Source organism: Pleurodeles waltl, chromosome 4_2 (genome assembly GCF_031143425.1).
Source record: "Pleurodeles waltl isolate 20211129_DDA chromosome 4_2, aPleWal1.hap1.20221129, whole genome shotgun sequence".
NCBI lineage: Eukaryota > Metazoa > Chordata > Amphibia > Caudata > Salamandridae > Pleurodeles > Pleurodeles waltl.
The window spans coordinates 267,052,435-267,065,044 of record NC_090443.1 but is presented as its reverse complement, the minus strand read 5'-3'; positions in this window follow the sequence as shown (position 1 = coordinate 267,065,044).

Genomic DNA, 12,610 nt, shown 5'->3' with positions numbered 1-12,610 from the left:
CCTGCCAGTGCAGCCTGAGTGAAATAACGTCCACGTTATTTCACAGCCATTTACCACTGTACTTAAGTAACTTATAAGTCACCTATATGTCTAACCTTCACCTGGTGAAGGTTGGGTGCAAAGTTACTTAGTGTGAGGGCACCCTGGCACTAGCCAAGGTGCCCCCACATCGTTCAGGGCAAATTCCCCAGACTTTGTGAGTGTGGGGACACCGTTACACGCGTGCACTGTACATAGGTCACTACCTATGTACAGCGTCACAATGGTAACTCCGAACATGGCCATGTAATATGTCTAAGATCATGGAATTGTCACCCCAATGCCATCCTGGCATTGGGGGAACAATTCCATGATCCCCCGGGTCTCTAGCACAGAACCCGGGTACTGCCAAACTGCCTTTCCGGGGTTTCCACTGCAGCTGCTGACAACCCCTCAGACAGGTTTCTGCCCTCCTGGGGTCCAGGCAGCCCTGGCCCAGGAAGGCAGAACAAAGGACTTCCTCTGAGAGAGGGTGTAACACCCTCTCCCTTTGGAAATAGGTGTCAGGGCTGGGGAGGAGTAGCCTCCCCCAGCCTCTGGAAATGCTTTGATGGGCACAGATGGTGCCCATCTCTGCATAAGCCAGTCTACACCGGTTCAGGGTTCCCCCAGCCCTGCTCTGGCGCGAAAATGGACAAAGGAAAGGGGAGTGACCACTCCCCTGACCTGCACCTCCCAGGGGAGGTGCCCAGAGCTCCTCCAGTGTGCCCCAGACCTCTGCCACCTTGGATTCAGAGGTGTTGCTGGCACACTGGACTGCTCTGAGTGGCCAGGGCCAGCAGGTGACATCAGAGACTCCTTCTGATAGGCTCCTACCTATCTTAGTAGCCAGTCCTCCTTCCTAGGTAGCCAAACCTCCTTTTCTGGCTATTTAGGGTCTCTGCTTTGGGGAATTCTTCAGATAACGAATGCAAGAGCTCACCAGAGTTCCTCTGCATCTCCCGCTTCACCTTCTGCCAAAGGATCGACCGCTGACTGCTCAGGACGTCTGCAAAACCGCAACAAAGTAGCCAGACGACTACTAGCAACCTTGTATCGCTTCATCCTGCCGGCTTTCTCGACTGTTTCCAGGTGGTGCATGCTCTGGGGGTAGCCTGCCTCCTTCTTGCACCAGGAGCTCTGAAGAAATCTCCCGTGGGTCGGCGGAATCTTCCCCCTGCAACCGCAGGCAACAAAAGACTGCATCACCGGTCCTCTGGGTCCCCTCTCAGCATGACGAGCGTGGTCCCTGGAACTCAGCAACTCTGTCCAAATGACTCCCACAGTCCAGTGACTCTTCAGTCCAAGTTTGGTGGAGGTAAATCCTTGCCTCCCCACGCTAGACTGCATTGCTGGGTGCCGTGTGATTTGCAGCTGCTCCGGCTACTGTGCACTCTTCCAGGATTTCCTTTGTGCACAGCCAAGCCTGGGTCCCCGACACTCTAACCTGCAGTGCACAACCTTCTGAGTTGTCCTCTGGCGTCGTGGGACTCCCTTTTGTGACTTTGCGTGGACTCCGGTTCACTCCTCTTCCAAGTGCCTGTTCAGGTACTTCTGCGGGTGCTACCTGCTTCTGTGAGGGCTCCCTGACTTGCTGGGCGCCCCCTCTGTCTCCTCATCCAAGTGGCGACATCCTGGTACCTCCTGGGCCACAGCAGCATCCAAAAACCCTAAACCCGACCCTTGCAGCTAGCAAGGCTTGTTTGCGGTCTTTCTGCGTGGGAACACCTCTGCAAGCTTCTTCACGACGTGGGACATCCATCCTCCAAAGGGGAAGTTCCTAATCCTCTTCGTTCTTGCATCGCCCGACGCCCGGGACATCTTGTTTGGGGTCAAGGGCAACAAGTTATTATGTTTACTTTGTCCTTGGGACAAGTAGGCCCAACCCTCTGCAGCACAAACCCTTTGGCTGCCTGTTTACAGAGAGTGGAACTCTCTACAGTTGAGGTAATGTGTTTCCAAAAGATAATGCTGTTCGAACTTGTATTTATGGTTCATTATTTGAAAACCTTCATTATTAGGGTGAGTGCTGTAAATAAATGTTTTAAGGTCACACTTCACTACTGACGTTGGTTCCAGTACAAATAAAAAAAACGTGTATACACATGTTTGAAAAGTTTAGGCTATGAGGCTAAGTATAATGCTCCCAGAATGCTCTCTGATTAGATGCAAATGAGGTGTCATTTAGTAAAATGTTTTGATGCATGCTAGTATTTCCCAAAACTATTTCTAATGGAAAATCAGTGTAACCATTTTCAACACGATTATGGGAAGCATGAAAATAAACAAACACTGACAAAGCCAACTGATCTGACATATTTTTATAAGTCTTTTAGTTTCATCAATGCGTGTCTTGTTTTGACATGGCTTTTGTAACACTTTATTGTTGTGGGAGCTACCAGGCCCTCAACATTGATACAAACACTGGCAATAAAAAAAAATAAACATTTTTGAACTCTAAAAGCACACGTTGCCACCAGTGGCATAACAAAGGCCCCGCAGCCGCCCTCCAGGGGGCCCCTTCAGCACAGCACCTGCCCTGAGTGAGTCTGGAGAGGGGGCTCCTCCATGTTCTTTGCAAAGGGGCACCCTCCAGTTTCGTTACGTCACTGATTGCCACTGTAGTTCCTGACACTGAACACAACTACTTTGTGTGCCAATATGCTCCTTGTGGAAGAGAAGAATGCGATCACTCACAGTAAAGCCAGCCGAAAGAGAGAGAAATAGAAGTTTAATAAAAACAAAATGTCTTTAACACCAGACCTAATTAGGGACCAAGACCCACATGTAGGTAGCTTTTTGCATGTCGCAAACAGCGACTTTCGCTGTTTGCGACGTGCAAAAAGCAAATTGCGATGCACAAACCCAGTTTTGCGATTCGGTAACCTGGTTACTGAATCGCAAAACGGGTTTGTGACTCGCAATTTGGAAGGGGTGTTCCCTTCCTAATTGCGACTCGCAGTGCAATGTAGGATTGTTTTGCGAACGCGGGCGCAAACCAATGGCAGTTTGCACCCATTTCAAATGGGTGCTAACACTTTCACAAAAGGGAAGGGGTCCCCCTGGGACCCCTTCCCCATTGTGAATGTCACTGTAAAAAAAATTTCAGAGCAGGCAGTGGTCCGCAGGACCACTGCCTGCTCTGAAAAAATGAAACGAAAACGTTTAATTTTTCGTTTTTGTAATGCATCTCGTTTTCCTTTAAGGAAAACGGGCTGCATTACAAAAAAAACAAAAAACTGCTTTATTGAAAAGCAGTCACAGACATGGTGGTCTGCTGTCTCCAGCAGGCCACCATCCCTGTGAGGCCGCCATTCGCAAGGGGGTCGCAAATTGCGACCCACCTCATGATTATTCATGAGGTGTGCATTTGCGAAGCCCTTGCGAATCACAGATTGTGTCAGGGACACCATCCTACATTCGGATTTGCGACTCGCAATTTGCAGGTCGCAAATATGAACCTACCTACATGTGGCCCCAAATTCTTAAAGAAAGTCACAAAAGTGCACCCATGGTATATGTCGTACCCCTATAAAATATTTGTGAACTGTATTTTAGCATGGGTAAATACGCATGCGTAGATTTGCTCATGTGAAAATCTATTGAGCATTTGCAAGTTCATTTTCCCTCCAGCCACTTTCTTCCCAACCCTGGAAGAAGTTCTAATTCTGCCATTGTCAGGAGTAAATGTCCAACCTTTCTTATTATGGGAAAATATTAGAGAGAAGCTGGTGAAGATCTTTAAAACATGCAGGTTAGAAGGTATGCAGACTCAAAGGCATTCCAGCCCTGGAACTATTGCTTACTGCTTCCTCCAGCCCCAGTATGCAGATCTGTACAAAGGTGGAAAAATAAGGAAATTGCTACAGTAGGGATTGAAATTGCAAGTATTCAAGCCCTACTATGGTAGTAGCCCTGGCATAATCAGAGAGGCTATTATCAGAGCTCTTACATAATGAGATTGCTGCCATAATTTGGCGCCACACTACATGGCACCAAAGGGACAAGTAGATCTTTTTACAGGACAAGTAGATTTGAGAAGCAACCTGTCCCGTGGACAAGTAGATATTTTAATAAATTCCACACCCCTGCTTGGACTTGGTCCCCTTGTCTTACAGGTACTCAGGTCCGGAAATCCACTGTTGTTGCATTGCTGGTGTTGGTTTTCCTTGCAGTATCCCCCTATCACGACTTCTGTGGTCTCTGGGGGTTGTAGGTGCACTTTACATCTACCTTACAGGGCCTTGGGGTGGGCTATTTTTCTAACCCTCACTGTTTTCTTACAGTCCCAGCGACCCTCTACAAGCTCACATAGGTTTGGGGTCCATTCGTGGTTCGCATTCCACTTTTGGAGTATATGGTTTGTGTTGCCCCTATACCTATGTGCTCCTATTGCAATCTATTGTAACTTTACACTGCTTGCATTACTTTTCTTGCTATTACTTGCATAATTTTGGTTTGTGTACATATATCTTGTGTATATTTCTCATACGGAGGGTACTCACTGAGATACTTTTGGCATATTGTCATAAAAATAAAGTACCATTATTTTTAGTATATCTGTGTATTGTGTTTTCTTATGATATTGTGCATATGACACCAGTGGTATAGTAGGAGCTTTACATGTCTCCTAGTTCAGCCTAAGCTGCTTTGCCATAGCTACCTTCTATCAGCCTAAGCTGCTAGAAACACCTCTTATACACTAATAAGGGATAACTGGACCTGGCACAAGGTGTAAGTACCTCTGGTACCCACTACAAGCCAGGCCAGCCTCCTACATTGGTTGTGCAGCGGTGGGATAAGTACTTGTAACTGTTTAACACTTTGTCATTGTGTACTTTTCAGAAGAGAATAATATACAAAACAAGTTCAGTGTATGTACACTTAACCAAAAAGTTTTGCTTTTCTCCTCTTACACTTTCTACTAAGTGCTGAAAAGTACTCCTAAACTTCTAAAAAGTTTCCAAAAAGTTTGAAAAGTTTTTTTTCTGTTCTTTAAAAAGTCCTGAAACTTTTTCTCTCTTCTCACTGTCTCTAAACCTTCTTCTATCATGTCTGATGTAGGAACTGCTCTTAAAATGGTCAATACAACTTATGACAATTTAAACTTCAAGAGCCTAAGGAGTCTCTGCATTGATAGAGGTTTAGTGATAGGAAAGAACCCTTCAAGAGAATTTCTATTTAACATGCTCATTGAGAATGATAAGTTCCTAGCTGGCACTTTAACTGAGAAGTTAGTAGATAGCTCCCATTCTGACTCAGGGGAACCCCTTGAGGCAGGTGTGGAGGGTTCTCGTCCAAATCTGCCCCTCAGCAGACCACATAGCAATGCTGGTAGTAATAGGAGCTCCCATCATAGTAGGGATGTTTTTATTCCTGGAGGCCAGGTTGTTAGAGTCCAAGCTGTTAGGGACAGATCTCTCTCTGTTGTTTCCAATTTGTCCTCAGTGTCCAAGCATTCCCAACCCACCCACCCTGAAGACAACATGTTAGAAAGGGAACTCAAAAAGTTGGGAGTGGAAGAGACCAGACTGAAGCTTAAACAGCAACAGCTGGCTCTAGACAGGGAATCCCTAGACCTGGAGAAGGAGAGACAGAGATTGGGGTTTGGACCCCATGGTGGCAGCAGCAGTATTCCTGGTAGTAATCCTGTTAAAGAGCATGATTCCAGGAATCTGCATAAGATAGTTCCCCCTTACAAGGAGGGGGATGACATAAACAAGTGGTTTGCTGCACTTGAGAGGGCCTGTGTAGTACTGGGGGGTCCCTCAAAGGCAGGTGGCTGCCATATTGTGGCTATCTTTCAATGGAAAGGTTAGGGATAGGCTCCTTACTGTTAGAGAAAGTGATGCTAACAATTTTGCAGTTTTGAAGGATGCACTCTTGGATGGATTTGGCTTAACCACTGAACAATACAGGATTACGTTCAGAGAGACCAGAAAAGAGTCCTCACAAGACTGGATAGACTTTGTTGACTGTTCAGTGAAGGCCTTGGAGGGGTGGTTACATGGCAGTAAAGTTTCTGACTATGAAAGCCTGTATAATCTTATTCTGAGAGAGCATATTCTGAATAACTGTGTGTCTGACTTGTTACACCAATATCTAGTGGACTCAGATCTGACCTCTCCCCAAGAATTGGGAAAGAAGGCAGACAAATGGGTCAGAACAAGAGTGAACAGAAAAGTTCATACAAGGGTTGACAATGATGGCAAGAAGAAGGATGGTAAGTCTTCTGACAAGGGTGGGGACAAATCTAAAAATGAGTCTTCGTCAGGCCCACAAAAACACTCTGGTGGGAGTGGTGGGTCCAAATCCTCTTCAAATCATGTTAAAAAGCCTTGGTGTTATTTATGTAAAGTAAAAGGCCATTGGACAACTTGATGCCAGTTGTCCAAAGAAAAACACCAAACCTCCCACTACCACAACCCCTACTGCAAACTCTAGTGCCCCTAGTAATAGCAGTGGTGGTGGGAGCAAACCTACTAATAGCCAATCCAAGGGAGTAGCTTGGCTCACTTTTGGTAATTTAGTTGGGGTTGGTCTTGTTAGGGAGACCACAGAGGCTGTGCTAGTCTCTGAAGGTGCCATTGATTTAGCCACCTTGGTTGCTTGTCCCCTTAATGTGGATAAGTACAAGCAACTTCCCCTAATAAATGGTGTTGAGGTTCAGGCCTACAGGGACACAGGTGCCAGTGTTACCATGGTCATAGAGAAACTGGTACACCCTGAACAACACCTACTTGGTCACCAGTACCAAGTGACAGACGCTCATAACAACACTCTTAGCCACCCCATGGCTGTTGTGAATCTCAACTGGGGGGGGGTTACTGGTCCAAAGAAAGTTGTGGTAGCCTCAGATTTACCTATAGACTGTCTACTAGGGAACGATTTAGAGACATCAGCTTGGGCAGAAGTACAGTTGGAGTGCTGGGCATTCCTGGGCATATTTTTGCTTTGACAAGGGCTCAGGCCAAAAAGCAAAAAGGACAGGGTAACTTGGATCCTGGAACAATGGACCAAGTGCTCCCTAAAGCTAGGGGTAGCAAAGGTAAATCCCTACCCACTATCCCTCCCTCTACAGATGATTTTACTTCTGAGGAAGAAGAATGTCCTCCATGTGCAGAACCTTCACCAGATGAGCTGGCAGCAGACACTGCTGAGCTTTTGGGTGGAGGGGGGCCTGCCAGGGAAGAGCTGAGTGTGGCACAGCAAACCTGTCCCACATTAGAGGGTCTCTCCTACAGCAAGCTGTCAAGCAGCAAAATGGGGATGTCAGTGCCTCACATAGAGTTTACTGGGAGGACAACCTCTTGTACACAGAGGCAAGGGACCCAAAACCTGGAGCAGCCAGAAGATTGGTCATTCCCCTGCAGTACAGAGAGTTCCTCCTAACTCTGGCACATGACATTCCTTTGGCTGGGCACTTGGGCCAGATCAAAGCATGGGAAAGGCTTGTCTCCCTGTTTCACTGGCCTAGGATGTCAGAGGACACAAAAGATTTCTGTAAGTCTTGTGTGACCTGCCAAGCCAGTGGCAAGACTGGTGGCACACCAAAGGCTCCCCTTATTCCACTACCTGTGGTTGGGGTCCCCTTTGAAAGGGTAGGGGTTGACATAGTTGGCCCCCTTGACCCTCCTACTGCTTCAGGCAATAGGTTTATCTTGGTGGTTGTGGACCATGCCACAAGATATCCTGAAGCAATTCCTCTAAGGACCACTACAGCACCTGCAGTGGCAAAGGCCCTCCTGGGAATCTTTTCCAGGGTGGGTTTTCCAAAAGAGGTTGTATCAGACAGGGGTAGCAACTTTATGTCTGCATATTTGAAGGCTATGTGGAAAGAATGTGGTGTAACATACAAATTCACCACACCTTATCATCCACAAACTAATGGACTGGTAGAGAGGTTTAATAAAACTCTCAGAGGAATGATAATGGGACTCCCTGAAAAACTCAGGAGGAGATGGGATGTCCTGTTACCTTGCCTCCTTTTTGCTTACAGGGACGTACCCCAGAAAGGAGTGGGCTTCAGCCCCTTTGAACTCCTATTTGGGCACCCTGTAAGAGGTCCACTAACACTTTTGAAGGAGGGTTGGGAACAACCTTTAAAAGCTCCCAAACAGGATATAGTGGACTATATACTTGGCCTAAGATCCAGAATGGCGGAGTACATGAAAAAGGGCAGTAAAAACCTTCAGGCCAGCCAAGAGCTCCAAAAGCAATGGCATGACCAGAGGGCTGTTGTGATTCAGTACCAACCAGGACAGAAGGTGTGGGTATTGGAGCCTGTGGCCCCAAGAGCACTCCAAGACAAATGGAGTGGACCCCATCTAATTGTTGAAAAGAAGGGCAAGGTCACCTACTTGGTTGACCTGGGCACTCCCAGGAGTCCCCTTAGGGTGCTCCATGTCAACCGCCTAAAACCCTACTATGACAGGGCTGATCTCACCCTGCTCATGGCAACAGATGAAGGACAGGAAGAAGAGAGTGACCCTCTCCCTGATCTCTTCTCTTCCACTGAAGATGATGCTTTAGTGGAAGGACTAGTTTTGGCAGACTGTCTTACTGCTGAGCAGAAAGACAACTGCATAAACCTCCTTGGACAGTTTTCTGAACTCTTTTCAACTGTGCCAGGCACCACATCTTGGTGTGAACACACAATTGATACTGGAGACAGCATGCCTGTCAAAAGTAAAATCTATAGGCAGCCTGACAATGTCAGGGACTGCATAAAGCAAGAAGTTCAGAAAATGCTTGATCTAGGAGTGGTTGAACATTCTGAAAGCCCATGGGCCTCTCCTGTGGTGCTGGTACCAAAGCCTCACTCAAAAGATTGAAAAAGGGAGATGAGGTTTTGTGTAGATTACAGAGGTCTCAACCAGGTAACAAAAACTGATGCTCACCCTATACCCAGGGCAGATGAGCTCATAGATACACTGGCATCTGCCAAGTATCTAAGCACCTTTGATTTGACTGCAGGGAATTGACAGATCAAATTGGCAGAGGATGCTAATCCGAAAACTGCATTTTCAACTATAGGAGGGCACTACCAATTTACAGTGATGCCCTTTGGGTTGAAAAATGCACCTGACACTTTTCAGAGGTTGGTGAATACAGTTGTGCAAGGGTTGGAGGCTTCTTATCATATTGTGCATATGACACCAGTGGTATAGTAGGAGCTTTACATGTCTCCTAGTTCAGCCTAAGCTGCTTTGCCATAGCTACCTTAGCCTAAGCTGCTAGAAACACCTCTTCCACACTAATAAGGGATAACTGGACCTGGCACAAGGTGTAAGTACCTCTGGTACCCACTACAAGCCAGGCCAGCCTCCTACAGTGATGGCAATTCCCGAGCATATTCTTGCATTATTAATACAGCTTCACAAGGATAATTATGCACGTGTTAGGTGGGGTGGACAAGCGGCAGCTCACTGACAGAATCCTGGTGTCAAGGGAAGTACGTCAAGGGTGTGTCCTGCCCCCACTTTGTTTTTCTTATATATTAATGATCTTGTTTCCTCTCTACTCAGAGTGGAGGCTGACTCACCAGCATAAAGCACAGTCACAATTCCGGTCCTGCTATTTACATGCTTTGAGGAATTTTGTTTTACACGGGGTCTGGAAATCAACGCTTCCAAAACAAAATTAATGACGCTCAACCCTCACAGAACTGTCAAAGGGAAGTTTATGCTTGAAGGTACTCCACTTGAAAAGGTGAACACATTTAGGGGGTCATTCCGACCCTGGCGGTCAAAGACCGCCCGGGCCGCGAATGGAGGAAGCACCGCCAACAGGCTGGCAGTGCTTCCCTGCCCATTCTGACCGCGGCGGTAAAGCCGCGGTCAGAAAACCGGGTCCGGCGGTTTCCCGCCGGATTTCCCCCGGCTGGGCAAATCCGCCAGGGCAGCGCTGCAAGCAGCGCTGCCCAGGGGATTCTGACCCCCTTCCCGCCAGCCTGTTTCTGGCGGTTTACACCGCCAGGAAGAGGCTGGCGGGAAAGGGTGTCCTGGGGCCCCTGGGGGCCCCTGCACTGCCCATGCCACTGGCATGGGCAGTGCAGGAGCCCCCTAACAGGGCCCCATTAAGCTTTTCACTGTCTGCTTAGCAGACAGTGAAAAGCGCGACGCGTGCAACTGCACCCGTCGCACCCCCGCAACACCGCCGGCTCCATTCGGAGCCGGCTTCTGTGTTGCAGGGCTCCTTCCCGCCGGCCCAGCGGGAAAGTCTGAATGGCACCAGCGGTCTTTTGACCGCGGTGCGGCCAAATGGCGGTTCCCGCCAGGCGGGCGGCAACCGCCGCCCGCCGGGGTCAGAATGACCCCCTTAGTTACCTGGGCTTAATGTGGACCGAGAAAATGTCTTGGAAGTCACATATTGCAAAGCAGGCGTTAAAACTAAGGCAAACTACAGGGGTTTTAGTAAAGGATTTTAATCTTTCATACACTAAGCCAATACGCCCTGCACTCCAGATTTATGAAGCTACGGTTGTGAGCTCGGCTCTCTACAGGGCTATGCCAAAGCTCAAGAACTATCAACTTCTGAAAACAATTTTGTTTTAAATCTTGTTCTCTACCGTCAAGCACTCCGCTGTTTCCCTACCTCAAGGACCTAGGCATGAAGCACATAGGCTACAAGGCTCGCCTACGTCCCCTCTTGTATTGGCGGCATCTTTGGACTACCCCAGAGCTTGCCTCCTTTACTGCAGACCTGCAGGTCATTTTAGAAACTGACCGCTCTTTTAGTATCCCGTGGCTTAGACATATCAAAGAGTTTCTTTATTTTCTTGGGTTTAACGAACTCTGGGATTCTCCAACTACTGCCTCCTTTCTGTTGAAAATCAACCTCAAAAAACAGTATTGGAAGATGGTAGACTGAGGAACTGGGGGTAGCACTTCACTCCAAATTGTCAAATGACTTTGCTGACCTAAAAGAGATCTGCAAATACGAGGTTTTCTGGGATATAATCCATGTGCTTTGAGAAAAGAAATTGTACTTCCAGTTTCGCATAGGTACTGTGCCACTAAGATTATTCACCACCCGCTGGTCACCTGAATGGACAATCACTTGTCCAGCTTGTAAAGCACCTATTGAAAATCTCCCTCATGTTCTATTTGTTTGCCCTGCCTATGCTGCCTGTCATAGGAAATAGTGGGCCCCTGCCTGTAGATTGTTGGGAATCCATGGGACCAACGCAGCCCTTCGAATTCTTAGACCAGACACTCGCACAACCCTGGTAATTGCTGTTGCCTAGTGCCTTGGAGCAAGTTGGATTCTCAGGGCAAAATTTTTATCTGCATAATGGGTTTAGTAAAAATGTATCGAAATTAGGTTTTATTCTTTTAATATGTACTGTATATACTTTATATATTTATTTTTTCACTGCTATGTGCTTTTATGGCTGTTGTGGTCGAAATAAAGTTCTTTGATTCAGATTGCACTGGTTTTCCATAATGAATATTTTTGGGGACTACTAACATGCATCAACACATTTAGTAGCTGATACTTCAAAGAAATGGTACCTAAAACTTCATAGTAGTTTAACAAAATATTTTTTTCCTAGTTACATTTTTTCTGAACATCTAATTTGAAAGCAAAGATTCAGCAATCTTGCTTTCAAGCTTCGGCAAATATTTGCATCTGAACGGAGAGCATTCTGGGAACATTATATGTAACCCCATATTGTTAAACTTTGCAACCGTTTGTACACATTTTTCTCCTGGAACCACTGTCAGAAGTGTAGTCCAAGCATACAACATGTCGTTAGAGTCTCACCCTAATAATAAATGCTTTGCATTAACTACTGCAACATACTCTAGCTCGGCATCTCCAACCAGCCAGTGGCGTAACAAAGGCCTCCAAGGAGCGGGTGCTGGGTTTCAGGGGGCCCCCCTCAGCACACTACTCTGGCCTGAGAGCTTCTGCATGAGTCCGGAGGAGAGGGCCCCTTGTTATTCCACTGCAACCAGCTCATGCAAAGACTACAAACCATCCAAAACGCCGTCGCCAGATTCACCCTAGACGTGCCACGGAGTGCTCACATCACTTTCTACTTAACTGAAATACACTGATTACCCATCCAGAAACGTTGTCCATCCAAACTGCTCATCCATGCCCCCAAAGCCTTCCACAACATGGGACCAGCATAACTCAACAACTGACTTCAACTCTACCATCTCTCCAGACAGCAACGCTCTACCTCGCTCATCCTCAAATAGGTCAGACGGCTAAGCTCTACCTCTCTCATCCTCACATAGGTCCCCCGCATCCACAGAAGCAAGTCAGGAAAGCTGCCAAGAACTGACTCATACTTGTGTTGGCTGTTTACTCAACTTTATTTTATTGCTTCACTTACTCAGATGTTACTGGAAAATGGACTCGTTCTCCTGAATTTTTGTCCTAAATTTGTACTCTTTGTTCTGAATTTTAACAGTCACTACTCAGAATTTGCTTCAATGCAAGGTGGTCACAGTCCACGTAGTGACACACACACACACACATACACACACACCATTGTTGTCCACAAAGTCTTCCTCGCCTACTGTGCTGGAACAAACAACAAGTGCCAGTATACTGTTCACAAACAATGTCCCGCTGC